The sequence below is a fragment of the Alexandromys fortis genome, unplaced genomic scaffold (genome assembly GCF_014885135.2).
Source record: "Alexandromys fortis isolate MF-2015 unplaced genomic scaffold, M_Fortis_MF-2015_v1.1 scaffold_30, whole genome shotgun sequence".
Lineage (NCBI taxonomy): Eukaryota > Metazoa > Chordata > Mammalia > Rodentia > Cricetidae > Alexandromys > Alexandromys fortis.
Window position 1 is genome coordinate 3,245,964 of NW_026067922.1, and position 14,740 is coordinate 3,260,703.

Genomic DNA, 14,740 nt, shown 5'->3' on the forward strand with positions numbered 1-14,740 from the left:
TCCTGGGAGAGCTGAGCTTTCCCCCAGCCATTGCCAGGCGAAGGTTGAGGGCCCATCTCAGGTGAGGCACTGAGCTACCAGAGAACGCCAGCCTAGGGCAGGGAAGTCATCCAAGGGCACCGTGGCTTCCAACTGGAGACAGCCACAGGGGAAAATACTAATCTGACTGTGATTCCTGGCCATTCCTGACCAGATGACTGCCTGTTTCTCAGGAAACCCCTTGTGGTTGTTAGAATTTGCCTTTCAGTCTTTTGATGCAGACAGCTGAATAGTCTTGCACCTGAGTCGTGCCCTGTGGCATTCTGTTCTGAGTGTTTTTGAAATGACCCTTTCTAATTCTTCAATATTGTCTTTGGTTCAAGGTTTTATCTTTTCCTCCCTTTTGTGCGGGATGGGGAGAGAGTGAAAAGAAGGTTGAGACAGGGTCTAACTCTATGTAGCTAAAGAGGCTGACCTTGATCTCACACGTCCACTTCCTGAGGGCTGAGACTACAGTTGTGCACACCTCTCCTGCCTTTTGCTCGGTCTTTATTTTCTTTCTCATACCTGCCCCCCCATCCTTTTATTTAGCTATGGACTCAGAAGTTCAAAAAGAAATCTCTGTGCATGAGGAATTCTTTTTCTGTGGTGGAGTTGAAACCCAGATTATATAATTGTGGGCCCTGGACTAATTTCTTTAATGAACAGTGTCAACAGGCTGAAACTGCTTGTCTTCGTTATTCCGGATAAGTTTAAACGTTACAGATACTCAAAACCTATGATTTCATAATTGCTATTGGTAAACTGTGGCGAACCAGAGGGAAATTACTGGAGCAACCATGGTTACTACTCTGGGTGTGCGGTTTCAGTTTTGTTTACATTGATATATAATACAGGGGAGCCTTGTCTAATGGAGAAGGTACCACATGCACAGTTCTGTAATTTCCCTTGTAAATGTTTTTATATCTTTATCAAAGTTTAAGTTTTGTTGGTTTTTTTTTCCCCAAGATTGGGTTTCTGTGTAGCTTTGGAGCCTGTCCTGAAACTAGCTCTTGTAGACCAGGCTGGCCCCGAACTCACAGAGATCGGCCTGCCTCTGCCTTTGCCTCCATAGTGCTGGGATTAAAGGTGTGCGCCACCACAGCCCTGCTCAAAGTTTAAGTTTCTAACAACTTTCTTCCGCCTTATTTTAAGATGATTATCTGTTTAATGTGGAGTTTTTATCCTGGGATTTTCTTCCTGGCCCTTTGTGAATTTTCCATGTCACTGTCAGAGGTATCTGGTGGGTTGCAAGCAATAAACTTTGGAATTGTGTTCTGCCTGGGACACATGGCAGGCCTCCCTGTTAGTGAGACTTTGGCCTTATTTCTGCATTTATTTGGTTGTATAGAAATATACACCATCATAAAACTGGTCAAAATGGTCTATTCCTTTAAGATTATAAAAACAGCTCTGCCTGCCATGTGTTTTCACTGTTTGTGGAGAATCCCTCAGGCTGGAAGAAATCTGTTGCTCCCTCTCTCCTTAGACGGTCATTAACTGGTTCATCCCATTCATTAGATTCATAGCATTATCTTTGCCCTTCTGGTTTGCAATGCTATCTTTACATAAAGCAGATTCTTTCACAGGTGAGTCGTCTGTGTCCTCTGCCTCCATGTGCTTTTCTGATGTGGGAAGTTCCTCTATGTGTTGCTTTTATTGGTTAATGCATAGAGAATCTGCTTTGGCCTGTGATAGGGAAGAGTAGAACTAGGCAGGAAAACTAAACTGAATGCTGGGAGAAAGAAGACAGATTAAGTGAGGTGCCACACAGCCACCAGAGGAGAAATACACAAGTCGGCAGCCAGAAACTTTCTGGTAGGCCACGCCCCTCGTGGTAAAATACAAAATAATAGAAATAGGTTAATTTAAGATATAAGAGCTAGCCCATAAGAATCATAAGCTAATAGGCAAGGCAGTGTTATAATAACACAGTTTCTGTGTGTTTATTGCAGGACTGGGCAGACAGAAACCTACATCAACACTTTGCCCTGTGTTTTCCTGTCTGTAGAACCTTCATGTTTAGGACTCGTCCTTGCTCACTGTTTCCTTATCTGGGGTACCTTTTGCCTTTTCTTCATTTGCCTTCATAGTATTATTTTGTTATTTATTGAGAGAGAAAGGGAACCTCATTTAACTGATCTTTAAAATTAGCTTCTTAGTTCTAACAAATCCTCAGAGACACCTTTAGCATCGGTGTGCTCCTGGCATTTAGTTCATATCTCCTTTGTTCTTGTTGTGTTGCTTTTGTCAGGGGCAGGGACTTTGAGTTTGAGGACAGCCAAGGCTCTGTAATACAGGCCAGGATGTGCTAGAGTGTGAGAGACTCTTCTCAAATGGGAAACAGATTAAATATATAGGAAAATAGACAGCAATGGAAAGAGACTAGCTTCACTAGGTACAAAGACTGTATACAGAATCTAGGAATTGTGATTCAGTACTTCATGTATGTTGTGTTTAAAAATGTAGCTATATTACTAAATATATTCCTGACAAAAGGTAAGTTCCACTTTTTCTGTATCTTTTGAGTGTGTGAATCTTTCGGTTTATAAGTATGACAGATACAATTGATTTTTAAATGTTAAATCAATGGTGTCATCCTTTGATCAACTCTACTCAGTCACAATGTACATTTTTTTAACCTTTTGATGAGTTCAATTTTCAGGGGATAATTTTTCATCAAAAAACTGTATAATTTATCATCTCTGTTCACAGTGATACTGACCTATAGTTTTGTTTTTCTAGAAGTTGCATCTGGCTTTGGTGTGATGGTGATATAGACCTCACAGAATAAGCTGATAACTATTTCTTCCTTGCATGTTTTCTTAAAAAATACATATAAACAGATAGTATTTCTTCCCTTAAATGCTTGGCAGAATTCACCAGTAAAGCCTTGCAGGTCTGGATTTGTTTGCGAGCTCTTCCGTCTTTAAGCTTGACTTTCTTTAGTTCATAGTGGGCCTACAGAGATTATCTGATTCTTCTTGAATAAGCTGTGATGCTTCCCATCTTTATAGAAAGTGGCCAATTCTGTGTAGGTTACCACAATTTTATGTTTTCTAATTATTTCTTAATGTAGAAAATGATTGAACTATATTGTTGGATTTTTTTTTTTTACTTTTTTCTCTTTGGAGGCCCACACAGCTCCCAAATAAATACACAGAGATTTATTCTTACTTATGAATGCTGGGCCTTAGCTTGGTCTATTTCTTTCTAGCCAGCTTTTATTAAATTACCCCATCTACCTTTTGACTCTGGGATTTTAGCTTTCTCTATTATATATCCTTTTCTTTTCTTCTTACTCCATGGCTGATTGTGCAGCTGGGTGGCTGCCCACTGTGATTGTGTCTCCTCCTTTTCTCACTCCTCCCTTCTTCTCAGTTTTCTCCCTCATTTATTCTCTCTGCCTGATAACCCCCAGCTGTGTGTCTCTCTTGCCTAGCTATTGGCCATTCAGCTATTTTATTAAACCAATCAGGTATTTTAGGCAGGCAGAGTAACACAGCTTTACAGATTTAAACAGATGTAGCATAAAAGAATGCAACATGTGTTTGCATCATTAAAGAAATATTCTCCAGCATGAATGAATGTACCACATCTTAAACTATATTTCACAGCAGAAATCTGATCATGCCTAAACCCTCTTAACCTTGTCCTGTGTTGTTTAGACTAAAAAGCAAATTTCCTGTCATGGTCCTCAGATGCTGACTGGTATATTTCTCCTCATCGTCCCTGCTGCATACAGGCTTCTATATCCACACATATTCCTTAGTCATGATGATATTGATGTAACAAGAAGATCCAGGGGTGGAGGGACAACTTCTCTTGCTTTAATAAGTGAGCTCTTTATTTCTTCACAGCTTTTGTTTATTTTTTGGGCCTCAACTAAAAAAAATCACTTCCTCAGACCTTGCTTGGATTTGTTGTTTCCCCTGTCCGCCTCTTCTCTTTTTACTTCCTGGCCAGAAGAAAGCCAACAGTTTTGTTCTGCCATTCCTTGCCTAGATGGTCTTTTCCCAAAATACCCAAGACAATAGGGCTAGATAGTTATGGGTTGAAACCTCTGAAACCATGAGCTAATCTCCATGGGATCTTTGTCATGACAGTAAATCTAACACAGTAATTATCTGAGAATTTGAGAAGTATTTTTTCCCAGTCTCAGCCCCGCCCCCATGACATTAAGTATAAGGTTGTAGATCACTTTCCTCCCGTATTTTACCACATGTCAATAGACTTCTGATATAACAAAGGTGTGTGCACTGCATGACACAGGAGCAGATCAGGAGGGAGAAGGGTGGAACAGCAAAGACGTGGAGGGAACCAAAGCCTCTGACGGATATTAAATGTAGCTCAGGTCCTGGCCACCTTGATATCAAGCTTCATGCAAGGATCTGTTTCCCTCGGTTCCTAGAACTGGCACATCACGTCCAACTTCAGTCATAAAGTTACAAGGCTTCGTAAAAGGCAAGAAAAAGTCAAGAAGACTAAACAAACTGTGACTCCTAACCAAACTCAGATGTGCCTAGTGCCGATTTTCAGACACTCAGATAGAGGATTTAAAATAAACATGGCAGTCAATATCGAGACTCCAGTGAGAACTGTAACACACTGCAGAAGAGTGGGAACCCAGTGACAGCTGGGAACTTTTAAGGGAATCAGAAGGAAGTATTAAAATACTGCAACAAAATGAAGACTGGCTTCCTGGGCTTCTTTGGACCTCATGCAGCTAAGAGAAGGATCTGTGGAATTGAAAATAGACCAGTAGAAACTTCCCAAACTGAAATGCAAGAACAAAAATAATAATGTTTTTAAAGAACAGAATATTCAAGAACTGTGGGCCATTTCAGAGGTGTGACATCCGCATAATACAGTACCAGAGAATGGAGAGAATGGAGCCAGAGTAATGGAAGCACTTAAGTCAAATCATAAAACTCAGATTCAGGAAACGTGGAGTACACTGAGCAGGATAAATACTCAAAATCTTCAACTTTGTGTTCACCATATTGAAATTACAGGGAACCAAAGGCAAATAGAAGCCTTGAAAGAAGACATCAATGAGACTTCCAGTGCCTTCTTGTCAGATATAAAGAGGGGAATAAAGTAAAATATTTGAACGAAAAATATTAGCAGCCTAGAATTCTGTGTCTAATAAAATTACTTTTGGAAGTAAAGGATGAGTAAAGACTTTGAAGACAGAAGCTGAGGAGACCTTCTGCTTTAGCTCTGCCCTAGGAAAGAAGACTGAAGACAGAAAATCAGACCTATAGCAAGAATGGAAAGTCATGGCTAGAGCGATGGCTAACCAGTTAAGCCATCACTGTTCTTCAGAGGACCAGAGTGCAGTTCCTCACACCCATGTCCAATAGTCCACAGCTACCTGCAACTCTGCTTCCAGAGCATACAGCACCTCCTCTGGTCTATGTGGACACCTGTGCAGATATGTGTCCATAAGTGTACACACACAGGCATGCATGGTCTCACCCACATAAACACACATACATACACAAATTAATTAATAAGAATATAAAACAGAAAAGCAAGGAAGAAGAAATGATTAAAAGATTTTTAAATTTTCTTATTCTAAATTTACCTAATAACTACTCAAATTAATTAGTGATGATAATGTGTGGGTAAGTGGTCGGAGTCTTGGCAATGGTTTAAAGCATGAACCAGAACAAATACTATCATGGCAGTGTTATATAACACACATGAACTGAAGGCAAAGTAGTAGACTGTTACTGGGACTTAGAGTAAGTGCTGCAAATTCTAGGGCAACTACTAGAAGTTTTTTAAGAAATATAGGTACTATGATAAAAAGAGAAAATGGGATGATTAAATATGCTTAATTAAGACTAGAAAAAGTTAAAAGAAAGAAAGGGGAAAGGCAAATGTATCAACTAGAAAGCACTTAGAGTAGCTGCAAAGGTGGCTCAGCAGCTAAGAGCACTTACTGCTCTTGCAGAGGACCCAAGTTGGGCAGTTCACAATCACTCCAGCTCCATAGAATCCAACACACCTTTCTGGACTCCCCAGGTACCTGCATTCACATGCACAATACCTACACATAGACATTCATATGGCACATAATTGTTTTAAAAATCACTTGTAAAATTGTATATAATCATTTATCTAATTGTATTACTAATCAGTTTGAATGAGTACTTTAAAGATAGTTTCTCAGAGTAGATAAAAACAAGGTCCAACTATCTGCTGTCTACAAGAAACTCTTTAAATGTGGATCCCTAATGAAGATTAATTATCTAATCCCTCTGCTCAAACTTCTCAGTGATATGCAGCTATCATGTTTTATTCCTTCATCCTTATCTTGTAGTAAAAGGTGTGTTGTATAGAGAGAATTCTTAATTATAGCAACAGCAATTGTCATAGCAGCCATCCAAAAATATACTAAAATCTGAAGCAAATAAACAGAATATGAGCAGCAACTTTGAAATTGAGAGCAGATGTGAAGGATTACCCACCCTACAATCAGCATTCTCAACTTTGACATGCCTCAAAGTTATCCAAAGCTTTATTAGAATAAGTGTACACCCAGATTCGCTGATCAGTAGATGTGGGGCACCACCTGAGAGTCTTCATTTCTAGAAAGTTCCCAGCAGTGTTCCTGCTGCTGGTCCTAGGACCCCATCTTCCAGAGCTTGGTCATGGATTCTTCCTTACTATGCACTAGTGCCCAACACAAGTAAAAGATATATGTATGTTGTGGGTCAGAATTTAGGAAATTAGGAAATATATTTGTGTTTTAAAATGGTTGTTGCTTATTTATAACTTACTTGAATGCTTATTGTTTGGATTGGTTCTATACTTAATAATGTGTTAATAACTTAGCATTAGTCTGAGCTCTTTGCTACCTAATGAGAACAGTGCCATCTAGAGGCCCAGAGGCCAGCGGACGTTGAAGTGTCATCACTTAGGATTTATGATCAACTAGGCAATAGAGATGCCAATGTCCGCCTTCCGAGGTGACTATTTCCATCTGTATCCTAAGTATCCCAAAAGGTCTAAGAGGCCAAGTGTAGCCCTGGGCCTTACAACCTACGTTACCTATTAGAGGTTGTGCTTTAGAGTGGGGGCCATAAGATGGGTCAGTGCAGGCAGGACAGGTGCATCGTTCCCATGCAGGATTGTCACATTAAGTACAGGTGCCTGACATGCACAGCATGGCTTGCAGAATGCATAATGAGCAAGAGAGCGAGAGCTCTAGCAGCACAGCAGAGGTTGGCAGCATGCTTCACCTCATGTGAGCATGCGTTAAAACTGAGAACAGTTGGGAATGATATTCTTGTTATAGCACATTGACAGAATCGTAAAGTGGATGTAATGACAGAATATAATAACAGCTGTTCTCTGATACCACATAGGGATGATTCAAGAAAGATACATATTTTTTTAAAACAATTTGGGAGTTTAAATTGTTGTTTGGCTTTGACTTATTGGAGTCCGCTTACTCAGTGGTAAATTTATTATCAACTACTTCAGGTCCTTTGTTCAAAACCCATGAAGCACAAGATAAAAAAATTATACTGGTTCAACTGTAGCAGATGAAATATTACCAGTCTTTCAATTAAGATGAATTTAGCCTGTGCAGTTATAAAGAAACAAAACCACGCCCAATAGTCCTCCAGACAGAGAGAGAGACTGCTTGGAGGAGTTCCCTGTCCAGGACAGTGACTAGCAGAAGAACATTGAGGAAAGACAAGCCCAAAGATGGGGAAGGTCCAGCAGCTGCTCACAGCCACTAGGAACGCACGCATGTTTCCAAGTTAAAGTGCAGAGCTGGAGAGGGATCTGGAAATGGAGCCCATGGTTACAGTCCTGGGGCAGAGAAGAGTGGGGAGCCTTGTTCATATTGCAGAGTTTTGAATGAGAGAGGCTTAGCAAATAAACTCAAGGCATTAGCGTCTGGATAGTATGTCTAAAAGCCCTGGCACCTTTCCAAGTGCATTCAGTAGTCCCTGATGTACCGGGGCTGTCGGCATGGCAGCACCCGCCCTGGAGCCCACAGCCAAGCGTGCTGCTCCTTTCTGTGCAGTCACGTGCTCTGCTGCAATGGCCCACGTCCTGCTCGATTCGTGTCAACTTTCTCTTCCAGCCACTTAGTTCCATGGCTCCCTATAGACTCCTTATCGGTTCCAAATACTGCGCTTTGTGCCTCTTGCTTTCTTTATTGTTTGTGGCATTTTGTTCTTCCTGAATCTCCCTCCTGTTCCCCGCATTTATCTGTTAAGATTTTTGGCAGACCCTTCATGCCCGTCAAGTGGGAAATATAATTTGATACCTTTTGATTATTCCATTATACCTTCTGTTTGGAGAATAATAATTGAAATTCTTTTATAAGTCATTCTTTAGGTTCATGGGTTTTTTTTTTTTTTTTTGGTAAGGTCGCATTTGTAAATGGTTGTAGATGCCGTCTCTTATTCCGCTTTCAGAGCTGGCAGAGTCTCGCCAGTATTTCCATCCAAAGAGCTTACAGACCACGGAGAGAGCTGGGAGCAGATGAGCCCAAACTGTGAGGTGGCCCTTCACCTCAGATAGTAAACCTCAGGATAACTATGAAAGGAATGTTGTTCAGATCTCTGAAGGAATGAGTCATAAAGAAGTAGGGGCCACAGTTCTCCCCTGCTGTTTCTTTGTCCTGTAGCATGAACTTACAAAGTCCTTTCGGCTTTCTCTTCCCTGTTTGATTAACAATGAAGTAACTTTTTTCCCTGTAAAATAGATGATGGCACGTGGGGACTGTGTGTGAAAACATCTCTTTTTTAAACAAAGTTCAATGTTCATACTTACTTAACAGTAATGATGGCTAGCATTGCCAGACCCATTTTACTATTATAAATAAACAAATAATATAAAATTTTCTTGCATTCCATCTCTGGCTATACTTTGAATTTAGAGTAAAAATTTTGTGGCTTTTTAGATTTGTCGATTATAAGATACATATCAGATGAACGTAGTTTGTTTTTAAAAGTCCATCAAGAAATAAACGACATATCATCTAGCTCAGATCATTTCAAATCTGAAGTTCTGATTTCAGCCTTTATATTCCTACATGTGTGATATTTGATTGAAAATATTAGAATATCATTTTGAAGTAACAATGGGTAAAATGGAAGAATTCTGTGATGTGAAAATTCCAATGTAAGAGGAGGGGTCACTGTCTGCACACTCAGTCCCAGAACACAGCACTAATTTCTAGTCTTATGTCTAGTTTTATGGTCATTGGGGTTTTATAAATACTATTTGAATGAAAATACATACTTAAATTTACACATTTAATATTTGATCTGTAGCTAAACATACACATATGAACATGGCATGTTCCCATTCAAATATTAGCTAAACATATACATCTATGATAATGTTCTAGTAGTATTTCTAGTATTCTTGTAATGTTTTTCTTGAGGAAGTTGGAGAGAGGTGTAGTACTTCTTTTTTTTTTTATTGAAAAAATTTCCACCTCCTCCCCGCCTCCCATTTCCCTCCCCCTCCCCTCACTCCATTCCCCCTCCCTCTCCAGTCTGAAGAGCAGTCCAAATTCCCTGCCTTGTGGGAAGTCCAAGGTCCTCCCCCCTCCATCCAGGTCCAGGAAGGTGAGCATCCAAACAGGCTAGGCTCCCACAACGCCAGTTCATGCCATAGGATCAAAACCCAGTGCCATTGTCCTTGGCCTCTCATCAGCTCTCATTGTCCATGACCCTATCCTATAGCCATACTGATGAATATCACAGAACCTTCATCTGGCGATGGGTGGAGATAGAGACAGAGACCCACATTGGAGCACCGGACTGAGGTCCCAAGATCCAAATGAAAAGCAGAAGGAGGGAGAACATGAGCTAGGAAGTCAGGACCTCAAGAGGTGCACCCCCACCCACTGTGACAGTGGGGCTGATCTATTGGGAGCTCACCAAGACCAGCTGGACTGGGACTGAATAAGCATGGGATAAAACCGGACTCTCTGAACATGGAGGTATAGTACTTCTGTGAGTACAGAGGATCACTGCCACTTACCATAACCCCGTAGATGCTGAGATACTTACCTACTTGAGGGACTTCTTGAGGGCTTCATAATTATATTTTTAATATATGTGGGGGAGCTAGGGAACTAGCTCTACAGGCAAAGTGCTTGTAGCAGAAGCCTGAGGATCAGTGTTTGGACCCTCAGGACCCTAAGTGGGCACGATGGCTCTACTGTAATCCCAGCAAGAAAAAGTCAAAAACAGGATCCTCAGGACAATCTGGCTAACCAAGCCAATCAAAACAGCAAGCTCTGGGTTCAGTGGGAAACTCTGCCTCCATATATAAGGCGAAGAGTGATCAAGGAAAACCCCCACCACCAACCTCAGGCACCCATAAGCATTGCAAAACATGTGTGCCCACATACATGTAAACATGCACACATGTGCATATGCAAAATAAATAAAATCTATATTTCCTTCTCCTAGAACATAATGCCCTTGAAGGTAGGTGTACATTTTTGTTGTTGTTGTTGTTGTTTGTTTATTTTTTCTCATACAGTACATCCCAACAGCAACTTCCCCTCCCTCCACTTCTCTAAGCACCCCAACCTCCCCTCTCCACCAGATTCAACCCCCTCCTCCACATCTCCCCTCAGAAAAGAGCAGGCCTTCCAGGGATGTCAACAGAACATGGCACGACACAATACTGTAAGACCAGGCAGATTTTCACATCAAGGCTGGGTAAATCAACCCAGAAATTTGAAAGGGGTTCCAAGTGCAGGCAAAAGAGGCAGAGACACCCCCAGTTTCCCTGTCAGGAATGCTCCCAAAACACAGGCAACAACCATAACATTTATGCAGAGGACCTAGCACAGACCCATCAGGTTCCTCAAATGCTGCTTCAGTCTGTGAACTCCCATCAGTTGATTCTGCCAGCCATGTGCTCAATATGTCTTTGACCCCTTTAGGTCCCAAAGCTGCTGCTCCTCCTCCTCTTCAGCAGGGTTCTCCTAGCTCCAAAAGGAGGGACCAGATGGAGACCTCCAACCTGGGCTCTCTTTCCACCTCTGGTTTGGCTGTGGGTCTCTACATCCACTCTGAACAGCTGCCAGAGGAAGCCTCTCTGGTGACAACTGGATTTGGCACTGATCTGTGAATATAGCAGAACATCATTCGGGATCATTTCATTGATTTTTTTTTTTTTATCCTCCGAGTCGCGTTCAGTTCTACTGTAAGTCTCTGGGCTATCCAGCATTTGGTTCCTGGTCATGGAGCTAGTCTCAGACATGGCCTCCCACTTGTGGCATGGGCCTCAAATTAGACCAGTCATTAGATGGCCACTCACACAAGTTCTGGGCCACCATTGTCCCAACACATCTTGCAATCAGAACGGATTGTCTGTCAGATATTTTTTGTTTGGGATGCTGTTCCAGTCCCAACACTGGAAGCCTTGCCTGGTTACAGAGGTTAGATGGTCCAGACTCCATATCCTCTGTTACCGGGAGCCCTTGCTAAGGACACCGTCATAGATTCCAGGGAGTTCCCACTGCACTAGGATTCCACATTACCCCCAAATACCCTCCAGGTCCAGTCATCTCTCCCCACATTCTCTCCCCCCATACTCCCTATTCAACCTGATCCCTCCTGTTCCCATACTCAAATGTTCCTAGTTCACCAACAAGATCTGTTTCCCCTTCTCAGGGAAATATATACACCCATCCCAGAGCCCTCCCCATTACTTAGCCTCTATGGGTCTGTGGATTGTGGTGTGATTGTCCTTAACTTAACAGCTAATGTCCACTTATAAGTGAGTACATACCGTCTTTGTCTTTCTGGCCCAGTGAGCTTAAGCAAGTGTAGCTTTTAATTAGATCTTGAAGACCCTAGAAAAAGAATAGGAACAGAAAGGTCATTGCAGGTCATGACTGCATGTTAGCATTGAGGTTTCTACTTAAATCTTTAAGTTCTTTAAATATGCACAGATTATTCAACATAGTCAACAGTATCCACCATGTGTTTTCTTAGTTCACTGGATCTGAGTCAGCTTAACCCAGTGGTTCCCAGTGTGTAACTCTAGACTCAGCCTGCCTGAATCACCTGGAAACTTAGAAAGGGGAATTCTTGGGCCTCTGCACAGACTTACTGTGTCAGAAACTCTGTGTCAGGGCCCAGCTATCTTCCAGCAGCCCTTCCCGAGTACTCGCTCTGTGACCAACCTTGAGCTCTACCGACCTAAACTAGCAATGGTTCATGGAGGAGCTGCAAGTTCACGGGCTTCGAGGAGAGACCTGCAGTTGACTCTCAGCTGCCCTACTTCATAGGTCCACAGCTGTCAGTCTTTACAGTGTCCATAGCTGGGACGTTTCCGCTAGTGCTGCCTTTCCCGTTCTGTGGTGAGGACGGATGTCTGTAATCTAAGTGTCTAGCACTGCAGCTTGTCTATCACAGGCTGTGACAAGTGCTCAGTGCATGACTCTGAGTCACTGCCTCAAGTCTCGGCACTTTGTAGAGCTTGTTCTACCTTGTTTACTTATTCATTAAAGCATGTTCTATACATTTGCTTTTAGAGTCAAATGCTCAAGAAATTGAGGACATCTATGGTCTGAATGGTCAAATACAGCACAAAATAGCTTTTCTCAGAGCTCACGTGCCCAAGGATGTGAAGCTGATCCTCGTTGGCCACTCCATAGGCAGCTATATTGTTCTTCGGGTCATGAAGGATGCCCCTGAGCTGCCCGTAAGTATGCCTGAGAAGGTGACTGTGGGTACCTGATTGTTGCCTTGCAAAAAGCCTCATCTCTCCTTTGCTTTTTTGTAGAGCAGAGGGAGGGATGTATAGTGGCTGCCTTTATCTTTGTCTGTTGCTAAAGACCTATGTTTGAGAAATTTCCATAATGTTCCCGTGAATGATGGTGGAAAAGACAGAGATTGTTCTAAATGAATATCTTTGAATCTAAGGTTCTCAGGAATTCTAGTGTTATATTTAACTTGCTCTCTTTTATGAAACAATATTTAAGAACATGTAGCATATACAGGACTCTGTCTGTATTGAAAGCGTGTTTTGAAAATAGGCATGGGTTGGGGAGATGGCTCAGCAGTTCAGACCGCACTCCTAGAGCATCCAGTGTGAGTCCCAGCACCCACACGGTGGTTCTCAACGATCCGTATACAGCTCCAGGGATCCTGTGCCCTCTGGCCTTCACAGGCACTACATCCAGCTGGTCCCAAAAATTGAAATAAGAAAATATTCCTGTCTATTTTAAGAAGCAAAATGATGTGTCATCTTATTGACAGGTAATACCTGCCTTTAAGGAACACGCTGAGTGTTCGTAAGTATAGATTCTTGTCTGTTCTGTATTTTCTAGCCATTTTTAGACACGTATGCAGCTTTCATTCCGAAATACTTTCTTTATCTGTCTTTATGTTTGTTGTCCTGTAGTTGGGGATGGATTCAGGGCCTAGTGCATGAGGGACAAGCATCTTCCACTGAGCTACACCCACCGCCGCAAGCAGCTGGTTCTTAAGTGTGGCTGTGTACTATACATTGACATTGACATCACAGAGAAAAATTTAAAGTGCCCCCAATAGGAAGTGTACTCTTTAAGAGCCTTAAAGACATGCCTTCACTCATGTATTATGAAATGACCCGTTGAGTGGGTACCATTACAAGATAATTTATGTCTTCATTTGGCACGCATGGGTATAAAATCACTCTTGTGCCATCTTGAGGACGCCCCAGGGGACGAGGCATAGTTCTGAGCTAAGAGCCTGGAGTCTCATGGATGAGGCAGCTAAGCAAGAGGAAGGGATCCCTTCACAGCAGCCCCGTCCATGAATCTTTTCACTCCGTGTGATGAAATAACCAGCAGGGTCTTGGATCCCACTAGGAATTTGCCTCCTTTCCTGCCAGCGCGCTGCGCTCAGTGCTCAAACCAGCACTTGGAAAGAGCACAACTATGGTCTCCCTGTTTCTAACACCAAATGGATTTTAATTTTCTCCTTTTGGATTTAAGAAAATATGTTTTTATGTCTAAGCGTGACTGCAGGAAACTGAAGACAGTGCTCTGGTCATGGACTCCTGCTTCTCCTCAGTTGAGGTATTTCCCCCCAGATGAGGTGCTTCAGTCAGAGAGCAGCTTTACCTTCGGTGTCGGCCTTGGTGTGATTTACAGCCTCCTTTCTGCCCTGTCATTCCTCTTACCCTGTAGGCGGCTGCCATCTTTCTCGTGCCAGCCCACGTGTGAGTGCTCCTAGTCACACCGTCCCCGTGAGCTCTGGCTCTTGCTAGTCACTTAGGCTCAAATATTTTTCGTCATCTTTTGTTTGCATGAATTTGGAGAAGTCATGGAGTCTCTGGCCTCAGTTTTCCCATCAACACATTGGAAATAATTATGTGTTCTTCAATGATTTTCTGAAGAATTATGCAAAATATTAAGAGCGTTACCAGGGATTTTAAAGTTCTAAGCAAGTATTACTACTGTTGTTGTTATGGAAGTAACAGTGAACTTGCTTCAATCACTATGCTAACTGCTATATTGGCTACCTACTGCTATGTACCAGGTTGTCCAAGACTAGACGTGTAAATGGTTTGCATTTGTATCTCAGTTTCTGGTCAGAAATCTGATCACAGCTTAACTAGGTCCCCGACTGCAGAGCCTTTCACCAGGTGGTAGTCATGTATCTTCCCAGGGTCGCAGTCTCCTGTGAACACGTGAATTAAGATAGTGATGGGAAGGGATGGGAAGAGG

General features: G+C 42.2%; 1 pseudogene; it reads left to right on the top strand.

Annotated features, from left to right (window-relative positions):
* The first annotated feature begins 572 nt into the window (after positions 1–572).
* On the top strand, positions 573–12,839 carry LOC126501369 (lipid droplet-associated hydrolase-like; annotated as a pseudogene).
* The last annotated feature ends 1,901 nt before the right edge of the window (positions 12,840–14,740 follow it).